This window comes from Triticum aestivum, chromosome 1A (assembly GCF_018294505.1).
Source record: "Triticum aestivum cultivar Chinese Spring chromosome 1A, IWGSC CS RefSeq v2.1, whole genome shotgun sequence".
Classification (NCBI taxonomy): Eukaryota; Viridiplantae; Streptophyta; class Magnoliopsida; order Poales; family Poaceae; genus Triticum; species Triticum aestivum.
Genome location: NC_057794.1, coordinates 448,909,792 through 448,932,126, shown reverse-complemented (window position 1 = coordinate 448,932,126; position 22,335 = coordinate 448,909,792). Strand labels below are relative to the sequence as shown.

At 46.2% G+C, this 22,335-nt stretch overlaps 1 pseudogene; it reads left to right on the top strand.

Moving 5' to 3' along the window:
* Positions 1–15,670: 15,670 nt before the first annotated feature.
* On the top strand, positions 15,671–22,119 carry LOC123055347 (pentatricopeptide repeat-containing protein At2g30780-like; annotated as a pseudogene).
* The last annotated feature ends 216 nt before the right edge of the window (positions 22,120–22,335 follow it).

The window sequence follows — 22,335 nt, the reverse complement described above, 5'->3', positions numbered from 1 at the left end:
TATGGCCACGGCTACGCCATGGCCGGCGGCGAGATGCTTCGGTCATGGTTGGGGATCGGGGCTAGAGCTCGCGAAGGACGACGAGGGAAGGGGGAATCGGGTCAAAGGCTCACCGCGGAGCTGCAGGGATGGTTAGTGGGCTCGGGGGCGCGCCGGAGTGGCCGAATCGACGGAGAAGGGCGTCGGGGCCAAAGCTTGAAGACGATGACGATGGCGGCTGCTCAGGGCCCTTCTGGTCGCGTGAGACATTGAGGAGGACGAGGGCGTCTTGGTGGAGTTTCTTGGTGCGTCGGCGGGGCATGGGGTGGCCGGTGGCCGCGGCTATGGCGAACGGCGGCGATGGGCTCCGCTCGGTGGCTGCGTGCGAGAAACAGAGGAGGGGGGGAAAGGAGCAAGAAGAGTGAGAGAGAGCCAGGGGCGGCGTGGCGCTCCGTGGCGTCGTCTAGGAGGGGCCGGGGAAGCAGGAGGTGGCCGGGGAAGCAGGAGGTGGTGCTCGGGCGCGGGCGCGTCGACACGCCTCTGCCTACTGGCAGAGGTTGAAGACGATGGGGAGCTGGGCTGGGCCTCAGCCGCATTGCTGGGCCAGGTGGGCGCTAGGTGGGCTGCAGGTAAGTGGCCTAGGTAGGCTTCCTCTCTCTCCTGTTTTCTATTACTTTTTGTTTTCTAGTTTTTGCTATTTGTTTTGATTTAGTAATAATACCAAACCATTTCATAATATCCTGGAAACAATTATGGGTGCTTTCTGAATTATTTCAGTGACCCTTAACAATTTCCAACATTTATTTGAACATTTAAATTATTTATAGTATTTAAATGCCCAAAGTCAAATACAATAGGATTTAATTCAAAAATCCAGAATGGCCTAGAAATATGTGCATCATTGTTGGCAGGGGTTTTCACCTTTAACAAAAATAATGAACTTTTCTAAAGGGCATTCTGGGTTCATTGAAAATATTTTCATTTTGATCCTAATTGCATTTTATTTAGTGCTAGGGTTTGTCATCCCCATTTCAAGTTTAAAAGAAATTTAGACATGATGCAGCAACCAAGCTAGCCCAAGTGCATAGCAAGGCCAGGGATGTGACAACTCACCCCCACTAAACAAAAATCTCGTCCCGAGATTCAAGCGTAGGGTAAGGTGAAGGGGGAACGCAAACTAGCACAATCTTCACGATCCAGGTTGCACTTCAACTGAACGTTGATTCGTTCACCATCATTGTCTCGAAGTCTTGCTCTAAGAACTCCAACTATCATGACAACGAGAGGAAGGAAAGACCCTAAAAGAATCGTTCTTCTCGAAGGTCGAACAACTCAGGATTAACTCACGGAATGAGACATAGCAGCATCTCTTGAGTTGAGAGACGAAGTACACCTCTAGCGGAAAGGAGTGGAACAAATGACGGAGGTTTACCAGGTAGAGTACAATTCCACACTTAACAGGGTGGTAAACGGTTGTCAGCGCAGCGAGGAGTTGAGTTGCCATGATACCACAACGAGGCACCTTAGGGATGGTGACTCGTAGATATATCCCCTTAAGTGGCAAAAAGAATTACCTTTGATTCAGAGATCATTGAAACTCTTTAAACCAGCCTAAGGCAATTCTCGAGCGATCGTTTGGAGGGGGTCGGTAGAATGGCATACTCGGACTTGGATGATGTGGATTACCTTGTTGAAGACGACGTAATGGATGAATTTGCTTACCACCGGAAATGGAGGAGACCCATGGTAGAATGGCACATTGGTGGTGCAAGCTGGGAACAAAATGCAAATGCTGGGAATGATTCTGGTAACTGGGGAAGAACCCAGCAATAGAGAGTGAATTCACTGTTTGAAAAGATCATAGCATTGCCGAGGAAACTGAGAGCATCCCAATTAGTGTCGATGATAACACCTAGCGCTTGTGCGTGCTCTCAAGAACCTGAGTATTTCCATAATCATCAAGATTTTACCAATATCCATGTCAAGGATCCTGGCAACACAACTTGCTACCATGATGAATGATGATGGATGATGCAGATGCAAAGGAAGATAACACTTTCTCAGATTTTTCCTTAGCGAGGCTAAGGAAACAAAACCTGGATGATTGACCAAGAGACATTTAGCACTCCGCTTCTAATGTTCTCCTTGATGTACTAGCGTATCCCATTCCTTGAAATGGTCTGGTATCTAGAACATCAAGTAAAGGTCGGACTTCGGAAACACAAAAATCATAAGGCATAACTAGGGAGTAAATCCTACAAAGTCCTTATGGGGAGGTGGCCAACTTCCTCAAACAAGATACTACAATAATAGGTCTTCCGGCTGGGTGTGTTGGCCACGACATCCCCTTTACCGGTTATCGAGGGACCAATATTATAGTTCTTGGGAAATGTTCGAACCATCATATCTGCCTGAGATTCAGATCTGGTTGGTGTCAAGATATTCCAGACTCATCGAGTCTAGGAAGAAAAATGAAAGTTTGCAACACAAATCGACGAAATGACGTTGCGAGATTCTCGGGAAATGAACTACGATAGCAAGCTCCAAAACATGAGCTGGTTCTGCTACACATGTGTGAACATGCTGCCTCAGACAAACATGATCACATGGTAGTCTTACAATAAAACACTACCGAGTTCTGGTAGGGAACCATCATTGAGGATATAGGAATCTTGTGCATGAACTAGTATTTGCACAGCAACTCCTTTTCCTTGAACAAATCAATCAGTGGCTTGGTGTGCTAGGGATACATAGGGAATGAAGATGATCAGTCTATCAGACCATAGAATACTTCGCACATGCATGACTGACCTGGGATGATTCCAGAGGAGCAAAAACAAACTTTCTCGAATTCACGACGGCAACTTACATCAAATGCACGTGAATCAAAGGAAGTCACTTCTTTCATCCAAACATATACTTCATAAACGGGGCATGAAGAAAATGCTTACACAAGTTTCCAACACTAGCTTAATGTTCAACAAAATCATGGAGGAGATAAGGATGTTGTCAATGGGCTCAACAACAATTCATCCGGGTTTCCTTTTAAAAGGAATTCCATAGTTAAGTGAACACGGCGATAGCATTGGTCAGACCAAAGAATATAATGGTGTATGCTCGAGGAAAAAACCACGAGTAAGACAACATTACGAATATCGTTGGTTCTGATTTGATTTGACGATAGCCCATACTCAAATCAAAGGTTTGGGTAAGATAATAGATCCAACAATTGATCACGAGGATCAACCAATAAAGATATCATCTATCTTCAACACACACACACACACACAGGATATCCCTTAAGATGAACTAAATCGGACAAGCTTCCATCTTCCAACTCTCCAAGTTGTTGTTCAGCTTAGCCAACTAGCTCAGGGGTACCCAACACAGATTCTTGGAGAAAGGGTAGTTTACAGGATAAACCAACTTGATCACGAGCTCAACATAACAGTCAGGTGACAACCTGGTGATACTTTCGAGAAGATATTCGGAAAATCACGAACCACCGATATGTTACTAAGATCGAGAACAATCTTGCTTTTCAGGGCAAGACGATATGATCAAATGAGCGAGGACTTAACAAAATCCTAACTTATCAATCGAAATGTGCACCAGGAAGATGGACAAGGTAGCACGATCAATCTTAGAATGATGATTCAAGAACCAACACGTTAAGAATGAGGTTATTGTCCATTTAACTACCAAGCAACAGAGTTGCTAGCAGTATTGATTTCACACACCATGATTCACTTGTCGGCATCCCGGTTACAATAAGACAGGAACCGAGGAATGAACAATGATGGCAAGAAGTATCACTGTACCAAGATTTCATAGGATGGTGTGCAATTCCTACAATAATCCCGATATAAAAGATGGTAATACTCCAAGGTAGAACAGAGCAAAAGCTGGATTGGCATTTTGATCTGCGGAGTACAATTGTTTTGACCCAATCCTAGATATGGATGAGGTACTGGAGTTTGTTTCTCCTAGTCATTCCGGAATAGAATGGCTTGACGGACCACAAGAGTAATAGGTATCGATGAACGATTGCACGCATACTCTTGACTATCAATTGATAGACGAGGGTCGGAAGACAACTAAGAGGGACAACTCAAAGAACATATAATTTTCTGAGTTATGGATGCATAATTAGTATGTCGAACCAAGTTCAACATGTTTCTTCCGGATAAGCCATGCAGAGAGGTAGGACTGGCAGAGTCACGATTTATGAATGGAGAACTCCTCAAGAGTACTCTAATTGTGATCTATTGATCCAATAAACATCTGCCATAAGCGGTTCATAGTATTTGGAAGAAGGAGATACCACAAACTTCGAGGACTATCACAAAGTTACTAATATCCTAAAGGAACTAGCAAACACTATCAACATGAAGTAAGTAGAGTGAATCTCGGGTTCAAAACCCAGGAATAGAATACCTACTAACTAAATGGCATCACGGGATGCTTTCGATAATGACGGCCAGAATCGTCACACTGGAAACACAGATCATGGCTAGACCACTAGATGATCCCCTAAGCACTTAGGGTCATAATTATTAACTCCAACATATATATCAAGGCAATAAAGTACCTCAACTCACTGATTTGTGTGATTAATCTGACCAAAGGCACATCGGAAACGGGAGGAAGGGATTTGCAAATGCATCCGACTATTTAGAAACCTGGGATGACTCGGACAACATAACGGCTGTAAATGCTCAAAAAGATTTGAGACAATCACAAAAAATGGTGGCATAACCACTCAGAAGCACAATATCAAGGTTTCGAGATCAACAGTTAACATACGGAAGTAATAGGAACTGAAACGAGGCTTAAGTCCAACAATCTTACAAGTCTACAGATTAGTAACACGTGATCCTGATAGAAAGAGGAGAAAGCCTAGTTCCTTAACCCCGTAGAAGAGAAGATGATGACTCAGATCAGAAGGCCATGAGGTATAAGGAGTAAAAAGAGCCTTACGTTCCATCCCACAATCAATTCCCTTATATAACTAAAGAATTTCTAGACTCAACTTTGACCAGTTTGGCTTGGTAATCCTACAGGCAGTCAAGCTCTGATACCAAAGCTGTCAGGACCCCGACTCAATGCCACATCGATCTAGCATGTAACACCTCATATCACTTTGCGGCCTCACGCACGGTATTCCCACGGGTGTCGCCTTACCTTTTTCCGGGACCGTTTGCGCCTTTTGGCACACGTATATGATAGTGTCGCTAGCATCCATATGATAAGGAGCCCGGGCTGACATGCTAGTCGTAAACCCAAAGTGGCACAAACTTACAGGGACAGGCATCCATGACCCAGCATCGAACGTGTCGGTCATCAGCGGGTGAATCCAGGCTGTAGCACTGGGCTAGCAGGACCGTGAACCGGGCAGTAGCGGGCTAACAGGACTCCGGTATTCATCGCGTGACATTTCCCCGAAGGGACAGACACAGGAACAAAGAAGGACACATGCCGGCCAGCCTAAGTGTTCCGGAGCAGTAGCAAGCTACCATGGCTCGGTGGAAACACTAGGAGACATTTCCCGGTAAGAGAGGCTACTAAAGATAAACAACTAGATAGTCAGATCCCACACATACCAAGCATTTCAATATCATACACACAATATGCTCGATATGTGCAGATACAACATGGCATCACAACATGACTCTACGACTCAAGTATTTAATCAATAGGCTCCGAGGAGCGAGATATTACAAACAGGGGTCTCATGACCCAACGATCAGAGCATACAAGTCAAAACACAAACGGAAGCTAAACATGTCTGAGTACAGACATCTACAAATGAAAGAGGCTGAGAAGCCTGACTATCTACCAGATCCTGCCGAGGGCACAAGATCGTAGCTGAGGTAACAAGCTAAACATCGAAGTCCACGTGGAACTACTAGTGAGACTGAAGTCTCTCTTCAAAAACATAAATTAAGCAACGTGAGTACAAATGTACCCAGCAAGACTTACATCAGAACTAACTACATATGCATCATTATCAACAAAGGGGATGGTGGGGTTTGACTGCAGCAAGCCAGCTTTGACTCGGTGGCTATCCTAAACTACGACTGCAAGCAACTCTTTTGAGGTGGCGCACACGAGTCCACATATTCACCATATCAATACACCACTATGGATCCGCTCCCGTCTCCCTACAAGAGCGCCATCCATAGCACTCACGCTTATCTTGTGTATTTTAGAGTATCCACTTTCACTTGTCTATGAACTATGCAAGGGGTCCAAGTTTCCATATCCGAGGAATCCGGCTATTCGAATAGATAGTGATAACCCTGCAGGGGTGTACTTCTTCACACACGCTCTCGCCACTTATCACCCTGTACACGTCATGTACCTCGGCAACCTTCAAGCGGAAGCCGGGCAAGGGAGTCGGCCACAACCTGACTAACCGAACAAGTCTCTAGTCCAGGTTTATCGCCTATTCGGGTTCCATCCGCAAGGAGATCCGGTCGGGGTGTCGCTCACGGCCCCAAACGATGTGTGCAGGGTTCCCAAGCCCACCATCCGGGTGCCACTTGGTACACCATGCCACTGTGCCTAGTCTGTCCCAAGCCCACCTGTACCGGGTGCCACTTGGTAGACTACTAACACTACCTACAAACACCAGAAACTAGTTGCAACTCCTGGACAGAGATCGAGTTGATTAATAAGTCGAGAGAGCTTGGAGTGCCCGGAGCCCAATGTGTGGTAGTAACTGATCATGGATCACAAACACAGAACTCAGTTCCTGAGGACGGCTGCAATGAGACAACCCACCATGTACTCCTACATGGCCTCTCACCGCTACCTTTACCAAATCGTGTTCACACACTTAGCTCTCAACGGTAGGACATGTTCACACACCTCTGATTCATCCCCGATGAATCAGACCTGACTCAACTCTAAGCAGTAGCAGGCATGACAAACAAGCATGAATGAGTAGGCACATCAGGGCTCAAACAACTTCTACTCATGCTAGTGGGTTTCATCTATTTACTATGGCAATGACAGGTCATGCAAAGGATAAAGGGGTTCAGCTACCGCAACAAGTAACAGATGAATCGTTGTTGTCCTAATGCAGTAAAAGAGAGCAGGAGCGAGAGAGTGGGATTTTATCGGAATGAACAAGGGGGTTTTGCTTGCCTGGCACTTCTGAAGATAACATTGAGTCTTCATCAGTGTCAACGATCACATCGTCGGTACAACGTCTATCGAAGGGGAACAACATCGGCAAACACAGAAGAAACACGATCAATGCAATGCACAATATGATGCATGCTATGACATGGCAATATGAATGTGTTTGGGCTAATGCATCTAGCAACAAGTTAAATGGTGCTGGTTTGAACACTAGGTTCAAATTCAAATTCAAACTATGAATTCAAATAGTGCATTATCATGTTTTTCACTAAACAGCAAGGTTAAGTTGTGTAAACATGCATGAAACCAGTGCAGATGGATAGATTGGATTTTTCTGATCATTTTTCATATATAATTTATTTCATTTGGAGTTACGGTTGAATTTCTATGAATTTTAGAAGTTTTGGACATTTTCTGAAAATAATAAATCATTTAAGATTTATTTAAATTCCAGAAAGGAATTATTGCGTCAGCATGACCTCATAGTGACGTCAGCAGGTCAATGGGCGGGTTCAGGTCAAACCTGACCAGTGGGGTCCACATGTCAGTGTAACAACTAGTTAACAGAATTAAGTTAATACTAACTAAACTGTCAATGGGCCTGGGCCCGCATGTGAGTGGTTAGTTGACTAACTAAACAGGGTTAGCTAGTGTTAGGTTAGTCACTAATCCAGGTTAATTAGGGCTAAACTAATCTAACTAAAATTAGCAAGGGTGGCCCACATGTCATTGACCCAGGGGTCAAACTGGGCCCACCCAGTCAACGGTTAGCGGGTCAAACCCGCCGGCGTCTAGCCGCCGGCGAGGTCGAGACGACGGAGAGCGTCGGAAACGCTGCTCCGGCCACGGTTTGATGCGCGGGTGGGTGCTACGAGTAGCTGGCGATGTGGCGCATCCAACGGTGGCGGTGTTTGGTGCTGGGGTGGCCGGAGTTAACGGCGGCGAGCTCTTTTGCGGCCGCCGGAGTTCAGGCAATCTCGGGGTGGTGTTACAGAGCACTGGAGGAGGTGTCGTGGGTGTTTACGGGTTCATGCGATCGTGCTGAGCTCGACGGTGGGCTCGGGAACGAGCTGCGGTGGCTATGGCCACGGCTACGCCATGGCCGACGGCGAGATGCTTCGGTCATGGTTGGGGATCGGGGCTAGAGCTCGCGAAGGACGACGAGGGAAGGGGGAATCGGGTCAAAGGCTCACCGCGGAGCTGCAGGGATGGTTAGTGGGCTCGGGGGCGCGCCGGAGTGGCCGAATCGACGGAGAAGGGCGTCGGGGCCGAAGCTTGAAGACGATGATGATGGCGACTGCTCGGGGCCCTTCTGGTCGCGTGAGACGTCGAGGAGGACGAGAGCGTCCTGGTGGAGTTTCTTGGCGCGTCGGCGGTGCATGGGGTGGCCGGTGGCCGCGGCTATGGCGAACGGCGGCGACGGGCTCCGCTCGGTGGCTGCGTGCGAGAAACAAAGGAGGGGGGAAAGGAGCAAGGAGAGTGAGAGAGAGCCAGGGGCGGCGTGGCGCTCCGTGGCGTCGTCTAGGAGGGGCCGGGGAAGCAGGAGGTGGCCGGGGAAGCATGAGGTGGTGCTCGGGCGCGGGCGCGTCGACATGCCTCTGCCTACCGGCAGAGGTTGAAGACGGTGGGGAGCTGTGCTGGGCCTCAGCCGCATTGCTGGGCCAGGTGGGGCGCTAGGTGGGCTGCAGGTAAGTGGCCCAGGTAGTCTTCCTCTCTCTCCTGTTTTCTATTACTTTCTGTTTTCTAGTTTTTGCTATTTGTTTTGATTTAGTAATAATACCAAACCATTTCATAAAATCCTGGAAACAATTATGGGTGCTTTCTGAATTATTTCAGTGACCCTTAACAATTTCCAACATTTATTTGAACATTTAAATTATTTATAGTATTTAAATGCCCAAAGTCAAATACAATAGGATTTAATTCAAAAATCCAGAATGGCCTAGAAATATGTGCATCATTGTTGGCAGGGGTTTTCACCTTTAACAAAAATAATGAACTTTTCTAAAGGGCATTCTGGGTTCATTGAAAATGTTTTTATTTTGATCCTAATTGCATTTTATTTAGTGCTAGGGTTTGTCATCCCCATTTCAAGTTTAAAAGAAATTTAGACATGATGCAGCAACCAAGCTAGCCCAAGTGCATAGCAAGGCCAGGGATGTGATAATATCTGCATATGCTAGGCTCATCAAGTTTAACCCGGGTATTCTGCGTGTGCAAAACTGGCTTGCACCCGTTATAGATGGATGTAGAGCTTATCACACCCGATCATCACGTGGTGTCTCGGCACGATGAACTTTGGCAACGGTGCATACTCAGGGAGAACACTTTTATCTTGAAATTTAGTGAGAGATCATCTTATAATGCTACCGTCAAACAAAGCAGAATAAGATGCATAAAGGATAAACATCACATGCAATCAATATAAGTGATATGATATGGCCATCATCATCTTGTGCTTGTGATCTCCATCTCCGAAGCACCGTCATGATCACCATCGTCACCGGCGTGACACCTTGATCTCCATCGTAGCATCTTGTCGTCTCGCCAACTATTGCTTCTACGACTATCGCTACCGCTTAGTGATAAAGTAAAGCAATTACAGGGCGATTGCATTGCATACAATAAAGCGACAACCATATGGCTCCTGCCAGTTGCCGATAACTCTGTTACAAAACATGATCATCTCATACAATAAATATAGCACCATGTCTTGACCATATCACGTCACAACATGCCCTGCAAAAACAAGTTAGACGTCCTCTACTTTGTTGTTGCAAGTTTTATGTGGCTGTTATGGGCTGAGCAAGAACCGTTCTTACCTACGCATCAAAACCACAACGATAGTTCGTCAAGTTGGTGCTGTTTTAACCTTCTCAAGGACCGGGCGTAGCCACACTCGGTTCAACTAAAGTTGGAGAAACTGACACCCGCCAGCCACCTGTGTGCAAAGCACGTCGGTAGAACCAGTCTCGCATAAGCGTACGCGTAATGTCGGTCCGGGCCGCTTCATCCAACAATACCGCCAAACCAAAGTATGACATGCTGGTAAGCAGTATGACTTGTATCGCCCACAACTCACTTGTGTTCTACTCGTGCATATAACATCTACGCATAAAACCTGGCTCGGATGCCACTGTTGGGGAACGTAGTAATTTAAAAAAAATTCCTACGCACACGCAGAATCATGGTGATGCATAGCAACGAGAGGGGAGAGTGTCGTCCATGTACCCTCGTAGACCGTTAAGCAGAAGCGTTATGATAACGCGGTTGATGTAGTCGTACGTCTTCAAGATCGACCGATCCTCAGTACCGAACGTATGACACCTCCGCGTTCAGCACACGTTCAGCTCGGTGACGTCCCGCGAACTCACGATCCAGTAGAGCTCGGGGAAGAGTTTCGTCAGCACGACGACGTGGTGACGATGTTGATGAAGCTACCGCAGCAGGGCTTCGCCTAAACACCGCTACAATATGACCGAGGTGGATTATGGTGGAGGGGGGCACCACACACGGCTGAGAGAGATCTTTGTGATCAACTTGTGTGTCTAGAGGTGCCCTCCCGCCCTCGTATATAAAGGAGCAAGGGGGAGGCTGGCCGACCCTTGTTGGCGCGCCTAGGAGGAGGAATCCTCCTCCTAGTAGGAGTAGGATTCCTCCCTTTCCTACTCCTACTAGGAGGGGAAAAGCAGGGAGAGAAAGAGAAGGAAAGGGGGGCGCCGCCCCCCTTCTCCTAGTCCAATTCGGACAGGGGGAAGGGGGCGTGCTGCCTGCCCTAGGACAGCCCCTCTCTCTTTCCCTTATGGCCCAACAAGGTCCATTAGCCCCCGGGAGGTTCCAGTAACCCCTCCGGTACTCCAGTAAAATCCCGATTTCACCCGGAACTATTCTGATGTCCAAATGTATGCTTCTAATATATCAATCTTTATGTCTCGACCATTTCGAGACTCCTCGTCATGTCCGTGATCACATCCAGAACTCCTAACTACCTTCGGTACATCAAAACATATAAACTCATAAAACCGATCGTCATAGACCCTACGGGTTCGAGAACTATGTAGACATGACCGAGACACGTCTCCGGTCAATAACCAATAGTGGAACCTGGATGCTCATATTGGTTCCTACATATTCTATGAAGATCTTTATCGGTCAAACCGCACAACACTATACGTTGTTCTCTTTGTCATCGGTATGTTACTTGCCCGAGATTCGATCGTCGGTATCCAATACCTAGTTCAATCTCATTACCGGCAAGTCTCTTTACTCGTTCTGTAATACATCATCCCGTAACTAACTCATTAGTTATCATGCTTGCAAGGCTTATAGTGATGTGTATTACCGAGAGGGCCCAGAGATACCTCTCCGACAATCGGAGTGACAAATCCTAATCTTGATATATGCCAACTCAACAAGTACCATCCGAGACACCTGTAGAGCACCTTTATAATCACCCAGTTATGTTGTGACATTTGGTAGCACACAAAGTGTTCCTCCGGTATTCGGAAGTTGCATAATCTCATAGTCATAAGAACATGTATAAGTCATGAAGAAAGCAATAGCAGTAAACAAATGATCAAGTGCTAAGCTAATGGAATGGGTCAAGTCAATCACATCATTCTCCTAATGATGTGATCCCATTGATCAAATAACAACTCATGTCTATGGTTAGAAAACTTAACCATCTTTGATCAATGAGCTAGTCAAGTAGAGGCATACTAGTGACACTATGTTTGTCTATGTATTCACACATGTATTATGTTTTCGGTTAATACAATTTTAGCATGAATAATAAACATTTATCATGAAATAAGGAAATAAATAATAACTTTATTATTGCCTCTAGGGCATATTTCCTTCAACTACGTCAATAGGTTAGTCCCAAAAATGATATAAAGGTGGTATAAAATGATTGTAAAACATTCAAGAATGATAATATAACAACATGGAACAAGCAAAAATTATAGATACGCTGGAGACGTATCAAAATGCTTTTATGCTATATGCTTTTTTGACTCCTTTATGATCATTTATCATTTGAGAGTGACCCATCGTCGGCTTCTACCCCTTTGTAGATGCTACACAGGGTGTTTCCGCATTAACAAGACAAGCCTTAGCCGATGTCTAGGTGGCCGGAGGCACTTGTGTTAGTGGAAACAAGGCAATCAGATATCTAGGCTTTATAACTTTCACTTAGTCATAGGAGCTTAAAGTTAGGAGGCCAGTTACTAGCCCCAGGTTAGTGTTCAGCATCAGCCGAGGTCAAGCCATTAACACTTCGGCCAATTTTATGAAAGGCCCATGGGGTAACCTCTATCGATCTATAGTTTGACAGAGCCGTTGGATTGCTGACCAATTTGCGCGCATTGTGACAGTCAGTTTTCGGCTTTCTCCACCGAGGTACTTGACCAGTTAAATCCGAAGTACAATCGCAGTGGTTCTCCCTTTGCACACCTAGCCGAACAAAAGCGGAATGTAGGAGGCAATCACAAGAGCTGGGCAACCCAACTATTGACCGAAGACACAATTCAAAACTGATGCATATAAAGCAATATCCGAGAACATTTTGCCGAGGACTCCTCGGAGTACCTTGGCTTTTGATGGGTTCGGCTATAGTCTCAGCCCCCCGTTAATATTGCCGATGCTTTAAAGGCGTCTAGCGTCGCACTGCTCAGAAACTAGTCCAGATGTGGCGTGTGTTTTGTCAAGCCGAGGTGCAGGTCGGTAGGAAAGATGCTGAGCTGCGGGCCGGAAAAGATTTCCTAAGATAAATTATTACACAGGGCACCTCAGTCAGGAGGATACCCCCCCCCCTAAAAAACATACAAATAGGTTAAAGGTGACATAAGTTCGGAAAACCGAAACACTTTAGTAAAAAATTATGTCTACATTAAATCAAGTTTTTTCTTGGTGCCAATCCGAACATTGGTCTTACATTAGTGTGTGCTTCCGTCGTGCTTTAACATGATACATCCGATCTCAAGACTTCGAGCAGGTCAGCCTGCGGCTTCAACCACATATTTATGAGGCGACTGGACTTCCCGTACAAGTAAGGACTCGTTTAGGTTTTCCTTACAAGAAAATTACATCAATTCACGTCCTAAAAGCTCTAGTTCTAAACCAACTCGGATTTGGCTCGGATCTGTCCCATACCTTTGTCCTGCTTCTTGTGTGGGTCGTAGAAATCATATACTAACTCGAATGGAGTTGAGTCTAACATCAAACTTGTTTGTCTCAATGATAAGAATAACCCAACGCAGGCCACTTCTCCATCTAAGGCCGTGTTGATGGCTCGATTGGCCCATCTTTATCTTGAGGTCGGAATCCAGCAAGTAGCACACTAAGTTGTTCGCGTCTTATCATGACTCTACAAGTTGCACACTAATCTGGATTGCAATAACTCCAAAAGGAAACTTATATGTCTTGATGACACACACAACTTTCATATTTTTTGAGGGGAAAAACTTTCATGTTGAACACGTCACCTTTTGAGGCCATCTTCAAGGCGTTCTGGTGCAAGTTTTCATATGCTGTCCTCCAAGTCCTTGAGCCATCAACATAACTGCCTGCTATATTGTGGTATGACTAGGCACTAAGCATGATGGCTTGCTGAATAGGTATAACAACAAGCCGGGTGGAGCACAATGGCCTCCTGCTGACTGGGCATAACATCAGCCTGATAGAACCTACCGGCTGAGACATGACGGCATACCGGGTAGAACCTTCCAACTAGGACATGACGGCATGCCGACTCAAATATCAAACCGAATCGGTGTGTCGCTTGCCGATTGAGTCATGATAACTTGCATTACCTTGGGAGAGCTAGAATTGGTCACTGTCAGACCCCATGTGTGCCTTGCTACCGAGTGTTTCCTCCATGTCTCTTGTTTTTTTTTCATGTTTTACCTTCTCGAATGCGCTTCACCCGAGTCGCCTGTCATGGCAGAATGTCTCGTTTGACAGGAGGTTTGCCAGAAATGAGTACAAACACAATTTTTTGAGACAAAGGAGTGCGAACACATACAAACGTCAACCGCATCTCGTAAGGCCACTGCTACAAATCAACCGACTGATTTCGGGAGAAACCAGTCGGGTCCGCAGCCATTCGATTCATCCTCCCTACCCGTAGATGGGGTCAAACGCATCAGCTTGCTCCCGGCTTTCTCCTCTCGAGTCAGCAAACACAGACAAGTCGCACGCAGCACACCTCTCCAGCACCGTCGCTCCAGTGCTGCTACATGGTAGGAGAACCACCCCCGTGGCCGGTGACGACGTGGCTTCATTGCAGCATGGTGGCCAGCGACGAGGGCTTCGTTGTAGCACCGGCGGCCAGCGACGAGGGCTTCATTGCATCACCCGTGGCTTCCATTGCAACGTCGGTAGTTGGCGATGAGGGCTTCATTGCAGCACCCGGAGGCCGGCGCCGAGAGCTTTCATCGCAGCACCGGTGGTCGGCGAGCGCTCCATTGCAGCGCCGAGGAGCGCTCCATTGTAGCGCCGGGAGGGAGCGCTGACGAGCACTCATTGGAGCACGGCGAGCGCTCCATTGCAGCTCCGCCGCCCCGTGACTTGCAGCACCAGCAGCCCCCGACGAGGTTGCAACGCAGCGAGGCGGTCGGGGACGAGTTGCTGCGTTAAAGCACCAACAGTCGTTGAGACGAGCGGTGCGTGGCTAGCTCGTGCTGCTACTGTGAAACACGGCAGTGGTGCGTGGCGAGCTCGCATCAACCGCCTAGGAACTCCGATGTGCACTATTTCGGCCGCGGAGCTTGCTGCATATTGGCCGGGAGAGGTAGCGAGTGGTGTGCGATGGCGGCTTCACGTCCAAAGGATAAGGCCACCGATGGAAAGGGAAACGAATGGCTCTCCCGTAACCGCGAGAGATAAGGCTAGTCATAATGGGATAACTTAGGTAGTAACTTAACATACCCCAAGACAATTTTGCTTATGTGACAAGTATTTAATGAGATGAGAGGTGTTTGGAATAACATAATACTCCCTCCGTCCCAAAATAAGTGTGTCAAGCTTAGTACAACTTTGTACTAGAGTTAGTATAAAGTTGAGACACTTATTTTGAGACGGAGGAAGTATGTTATTGTAACATAGCGCTTCCCGAGGTAAAATGAGTCTATAAGGCAATAAATGAAACATTCTATGACACTACTACTATGATACTTTGCACCATGAAAATAGTAATTTAGACTAATGTCATATGCATGACACTAGTATAAATTACTCCCACTATAACCAGCCTAAGGGAGAAAAACGCGTGATAGATGGTCTCCACGGGGACGCGTGGCGTGTGGCATGCGAGGAGCGTGGCGGATGTTTTAAAGAGTTTTCCATCTCGAAACCCTGGATTTGAGAGTTGCTCGTCTCTCACTTTTTTTTTGAGAAACCTCTCTCACTTGGTCTGACCAGCAAGGCCCGTCAAGTCGACATCACTGCAGGCCCGTTAAGCCCACATCACTGGTCTGACCAGCCAGGCCCGTAAAGAGCACTCTTCAACCAGGCCAGGCCGAGCCGTCTCCAAGTTGTCAGCTTGTTGAGGTGACGCAAAAACGCTACGCCGAGCTGGCCGCCTTTGCCCCTCTTCTTCCTCTCCCCCCACATCGATCCCTAAAACCCATCGCGCCGCCGCCGCCGCCGCCGAATCCCTCCTCCTCCCATGTCCCGCCACCCCGCTCGCCACTTCCTCCCGTTGCTTCGCCGCCGCCACCTCCACCATTCGGTCCATCTCCCCTACACATCCGTGCCCATTCCCCCCGACGCGATCCCCTCCACCTCCATCCCGTCGTCCACCTCCCCGCCGCCGTTTCATCCCGCGCCCTGGCCGCAGCCGTGTTCGCCCGCCTCCACGCCGCTCCCGCCTTTCACGGCCTCCCACCTCCGCGCGGCCGTCTCCTCCCTCGCCGCCTCTCTTCTGGCTCTGCCCGTCTCGGATCCCGACCCCCTGCCCGCCCTCCACGCCCATTCATTCCCCACCCTCCTCGCAGTCTCGCCGCTCGCCTCCCTCGAGCTCCTGTCCCTCCTCCGCCCCAAGCCTTACCTCGGCCTCGCGGTCTTTTCGTTTCGCCGCACGCTTTCGCCGCCGCCCACGCTCCCCGAGTTTGTCGTCGCCATCTCGCTTGCCAGCCGCGCCCGCGACCCCACCGCCGCGGCCAACATCTTCACCGACGCCTCCAGCGCCTACTGCCCCGACCAGGCGCTCTACAATGCCCTCATGGCCGCCTACATGCACAGTGGCCTTGTGAATAGCTGCGTCGAGGCCTTCCACGCGCTGCGGCGTGATCCACGGTGTGGTCCGCCCAATGCGGACTCCTTCAACATCCTCATCGCTCTCTTCGGTCGCTCCCTCCTCGTCGACCACATGGAGGCCACACTCCAGTCGCTGGATGCCTCAGGACAGCCCCGTACAATTGGTACCTACAATGCAGTCATCGCTGGCTACCTCACGGCATGGATGTGGGACAAAATGGAAGCTGCGTTCCATGAAATGATGGCAGGTGGAGTTGTTCCAGACACCACTACACATTTGTTGATGTTAAGAGGTTACTCACATGCTGGGAAGATTTATAAGATGGAGCTGGCTTATGAGCGTGCTCGTGAGCATGCTGGCAAGGTTGATATAGTGCATATACGTGCAATGCTATGTGCATATTGCAAGTTTGCACATGTAGATAGGATTCAAAAGATCGAGGAGTTGCTTCTGAAGTTGCGTCCTGAGGATTATAGGCCCTGGCTCAATGTGTTGTTAATTAGGGTGTATGCCAAGGAGGGGTTGGTTGAGGGGATGGAAAGAAGGATTGCTGAGGCATTGGAACGCAATACCACAGTCACCACAACACAGGTGATGCGGTCTGTCATAACCAACTATTTCCAGTGTGACGCTGTCGACAGACTCGCACACTTTGTCTGGCAGGCTGAGGAGGCCGGATGGAAGCTGTGCCGGAGTTTATACCACTGCAAGATGGTGATGTATGGGAAGCACCATCGACTGGCAGAGATGCATGGGGTGTTGGATGAGATGGAGTATTTTAGGTTTGACCGGACAAAGAAGACCTTCTGGATTATGCACAAAGCATATCTGAGCTGCGGAAGAAGATCCGAGGCTGATACGATACTTGGCATGATGTGGAAGCATGGTTTTGTATGCCCTTCCGGCGTATTTGTTCAATAACAGGTCAGTACACACCTCTATTCTTATTGCATTGACTGCTATTCATAAATTTATGTTCTTTTTGCATAAGTTGGCATACTTTTGTGGCAGACGCAGGCATTTAATCTTTGATTTAGTGAACTTGGACAACAACAAAGACAAGGACACATCTAAAATTTGAATTATGGTAGTAGTGCAATTGTTGTGTAGAAGAAACAACGAGCCTCTATTCACTATTCAAAAGTGCTGCAATGCCTCATCCATTTAATATGTGATCAGGTTGTAAGGCATTTTATAAAAAAAATATTCTCTAGCATCTTAGGTAATTCAGTCAATCTTGTCTGGATTAGATGTATATTTTCAGCCGCTTACCCAGAGATAACATGAAAAGAAGTACTCCTTAATGGTCAGACCATGAATTATGGTTATTTGTTTTTAAGCTACGTGGCATCATAATCCGAGCAGACTTTTACTGTGAATAAAATGACGCCTGAATCATTGATTCATAGTCTCAATTTACAGTGTCTCACAGTCTTTGCTTACACCTATATTGTGTGATGTTACAGCATAACTGGCTGCAAGTTAGGTTTCAGCGTTTCACATTGCATTTTATTGAAATTAAATATACTTATACTCCAACAACTGCAGATATTTCACACTGGCCAGGAGTTACGTTTCAGTGTTTATAGATGCTTCCCTTTGCACTTATATATCCTTATTCTCCAACAACTGCATATATATGCAGGCAGAAGCTCTTCTTAGCCTACGTTTTCTATACCCATATTCCTCTGTAGTTTACTGATTATTATAGGAAATATTTTGTTCTATGCAGTTGATCCAACAAACAACAACAACAACAACAAAGCCTTTAGTCCCAAACAAGTTGGGGTAGGCTAGAGGTGAAACCCATAAGATCTCGCAACCAACTCATGGCTCTGGCACATGGATAGCAAGCTTCCACGCACCCCTGTCCATAGCTAGCTCTTTGTCGATACTCCAATCCTTCAGGTCTCTCTTAACGGACTCCTCCCATGTCAAAATCGGTCGACCCCGCCCTCTCTTGACATTCTCCGCACGCGTTAGCCGTCCGCTATGCACTGGAGCTTCTGGAGGCCTGCGCTGAATATGCCCAAACCATCTCAAACGATGTTGGACAAGCTTCTCCTCAATTGGTGCTACCCCAACTCTTATCTCGTATATCATCATTCCGGACTTCTATACCCATATTCCTCTGTAGTTTACTGATTATTATAGGAAATATTTTGTTCTATGCAGTTGATCCATAGGAAAAAAATTTCACGCACCCGTATTGTTCCGTATCACAAAGTAAAGACTAAAGACTGTCTAGAGACCAACAACATAGGCGAAGTCTGGTAAAATAAGCCAAATAGTGCCCAGAATGAAAGGACCTACAATTTGCTCTCAAGTGTTTTAGGACTAGCAAAGATAATTCCTGGAGAAGGGGAGCCTTGGCGCAGTGGTAAAGCTGCTGCCTTGTGACCATGAGGTCATGGGTTCAAGTCCTGGAAACAGCCTCTTACAGAAATGTAGGGAAAGGCTGCGTACTATAGACCCAAAGTGGTCGGACCCTTCCCTGGACCCTGCGCAAGCGGGAGCTACATGCACCAGGTTGCCCTTTTTAAAGATAATTCCTGGACAAGGTTGCTGATTGCACATTGTTAGTCAACCTGGCAGTCGGGTCGGGTTTGGTCGGGTTAACCACAACCAGACCAATGCCCGAACCCATTATCTGGTCCATCTCTCACCCATGAGCAAGTACAGATAACTGAGCAGTCACTTGCGAATTTATAGACTTCGAGTGCTCACAACCATGTTAGCTAGCCGAGGTGGGACTAAATTTGCTGCGTTGCTGATGCGTTGGGTAGAGGCACCCGTGGCCCATTATAGCTTCTTGCGTCTACATGGGCTGGTAGAAGTTGGCCTTATGCTATTTATAGCCTGTACACACTTGTAAATGAGACAAGGGAAGCCCCTCAAAAAAAAAAATGAGACAAGGGAAAAATGATTCCACGAAATGCTGCCGGTATGTGGTGGTTCTGGTACTCTGGCCGGTTGGGCTGTGTGTATAAATTTACGTTGTTTAGGTTTAGGAGTTGGGTCACGAGTGGACTTTGGTGCTGGACTGGCTCAATGTGTTGGCTGGGATTTAACTACACATGGGCCCACATGTCAGTTAATCGGGTGACCCACGGATGGGAACCCATGACTAATCAGGGTACCCATGGGCGAAGATGGCGACCCATACCCTACCCATTCGGGTCGGGTGCCCATGGGTGGCTGAACCCATGGGTCGGATTGCCGGGTTGAATTGTTAGTAAGGTTTAAGAGGAGATGTTGCACACACCAACTATACCTCAATTTTTCTCACTAACATTTCTTAACCTTCAAATTGCACATCAGGATGTTTTTGCACGTTTTGAAGCTATTTTCCCTGAGTGTGAAAGTTGACTTGTAAACTATGCTGAATGCTTATTTCTTTTTGTTTATCTTGCAGTACCTCAAAACACATTCACCTGAAGGTGGCCAATGTTGTTTGCACGTTTTGATTCAAGCGCCACCTTTCTAGACATACTTCTGGCCTTTAATCCCATTCAGTCACCAAATTGACGTGTGATAACACACAGTTGCTTCTCGCATGTTGTATTGTCTTGCGACAAATTGATCACTTTCAAACAGTGATCTATGTCATAAGCAACGAACAATAGTACATGCCATTGATTTATGCTAGCTATACCTAGCTGCCCACTAGCAAGATATGTTTATCCAGCTTGTTTTCCTCTCATGCTTATCCTACCTGTTGTGCCCATAAAGTGTGACATCTTGTTGCTGATTATTGATTATTTGCTGTGAGCTCTATATGCTTTCTTGATCATTGCTAAAGTCAATAGCTGCATGACACTACCTGTTGTTCCCATCAAGTGTGGATCTTGTTGCTGATTATTGATTATTGGCTGTGATCTCTATATGCTCTCTTGCTCATTGCTAAAGTCAATAGCTGCATAAGCAACGGACAATCGAACATGACTAGTGTCATTATTGTAGTTCAACAAGGTACGAGTTGATGTCAGCCGTGACTGTAGATATATGAAAAGGAAATTTTTTTAAGTTGTTTTATCTGCACCGTCTTGACCTGAAACCAGAGCTTAGCAGTAGCATACTAACATGCAATTTGAGAGAACAGACGCCTTGCCTTGGTTATACTGGCCAAAATTGATTACCGCATTAGTATGCTAGTGGTATTATTGGCATGATAGATGTCCCAAATCTTGATTATGACTGAGACAATGAAGTTGGTTTTCGGCTGGTTTCCCTTATCAACTAGCCAATTCTTTTTGTACTTAATGAAGAGACAGAGCTCCTTCTGGTTGCTCTTTTTTTGGGGGATAATAGAGATTGACCGCAGCGGTGGGGAAAGGATTATAATAAAACTCATGTTAATCAATTGGGGATGTTGCTGAGGTGTCCAGGATAATAGATAAGCACCACCAGAGTCATTGTTTCTGGAATGGAAAATCAAATGTGCTGCAAGGAAGCCTCATTGGCAACAGAGGCAAACCTGCAGCTGTTGAAACTTTTACACTGTGTTGTTGAATTCAACAGTCAGACCTTAAATATAACCATTTGAAGTGATTGTTTCTGCTTCAGCATGTTAACTGCTTGATCTTCAGGTTCCACCTTTTGTGTTATGCCTTATGCCATGCTGCATGCCTGCAATATAGGCATAGCAAGGATATTAAGCGTTACTGTAACATATTCGTAACTGGCAACTTTTATGCTGCAAGCCTGCAACATAGGCTTTGCTTGTTTCTTGCATAAACAGTCTTTCCTCGGCAAAAGCACTTTGGATGAATGTGCATATTTTTTATAGAATAAAAAAGATAATTTCATACAAAGGCTGCTGGTGGCTTTTGCAGAAAGAATCGTGCACACCCTCTATTTCAAGTACTCCCTCCGTTTTTATTTACTCTGCATATTAGAGTTGACTGAAGTCAAACTTCGTAAAGTTTGACCAAGTTTATAGAAAACAATATAGACATTTATCATAATAAATCTATACGATGTGAAAGTACATTTAATAATAAATCTAATGTTGTTGATTTGTTATTGTATATCTTAATATTTTTGTATATAAACTTGGTCAAAGTTTGTAAAGCTTGACTTTGACCAAAGCTAATATGCGAACTAAATAAAAATGGAGGGAGTACCAATCTTGTTTTTTTAATCTAAAAATGGAAGGAAGTTGTGAAACAATTCGTGTACTGTCGTGTTAAGCTCAAGTTTGGTCTACAACAGGAGAAGCCAAGTAGAAGAGGAAAAAGAAAGACTGGTCACCAATATCACTAAAGACTCGAAATTTGCATGCTTGTTTGTAATCTTGAAACGGTCTTGGTGTTTGGAGTTAACTTGGTGTTTGTAATTGCCATACCTCCTTTGCGGATAGAAATATGTTTATTGAGATAGCTATTTAGCAGTGGCTTGTAGCCTAGTATACATATCATGGTACCAAACTCTGTTTCATGGTATCTACCTTGTTTGTCAGGTCTACATCTAAATACTTGAACAATTTATGGTAACAGAATAAATCTCAATTAAAAAGCAATCACTGCATGAAGTGAACGAGTCTGGATGCTCACAAAATGTGGAGTAGTTAGTACCTTCTGAGTATAATATTAGTTTTGCATTCTTCATTGAAGTTTTTATATTACACTTATTCTAGTATAAGTCACTGACCATGCTACATTTGCAGGATTTATCTGCTCCACGTGTTGGGGAAATTTTGAAGTTTTTGCTTTCTGACAAGGTATCTGAATGCAACTTGAGGCCGTTAACATCATATGCTGCTCAAAAAAGGTAAAAGGCACTCCTTGTCGACGCCTAGAGCTCTGAACCTAAAACAAGACATGGAGCATTGCACTCGGTGGAGTTCCAAGAGCTGAGATGACAGCTGAGGTCGATATAAACAAGTGGACTTGGGAAACATGAAACTGCTACTTTTCTTGCCCATTCTTGTTCTGGGTGTAGCAGCT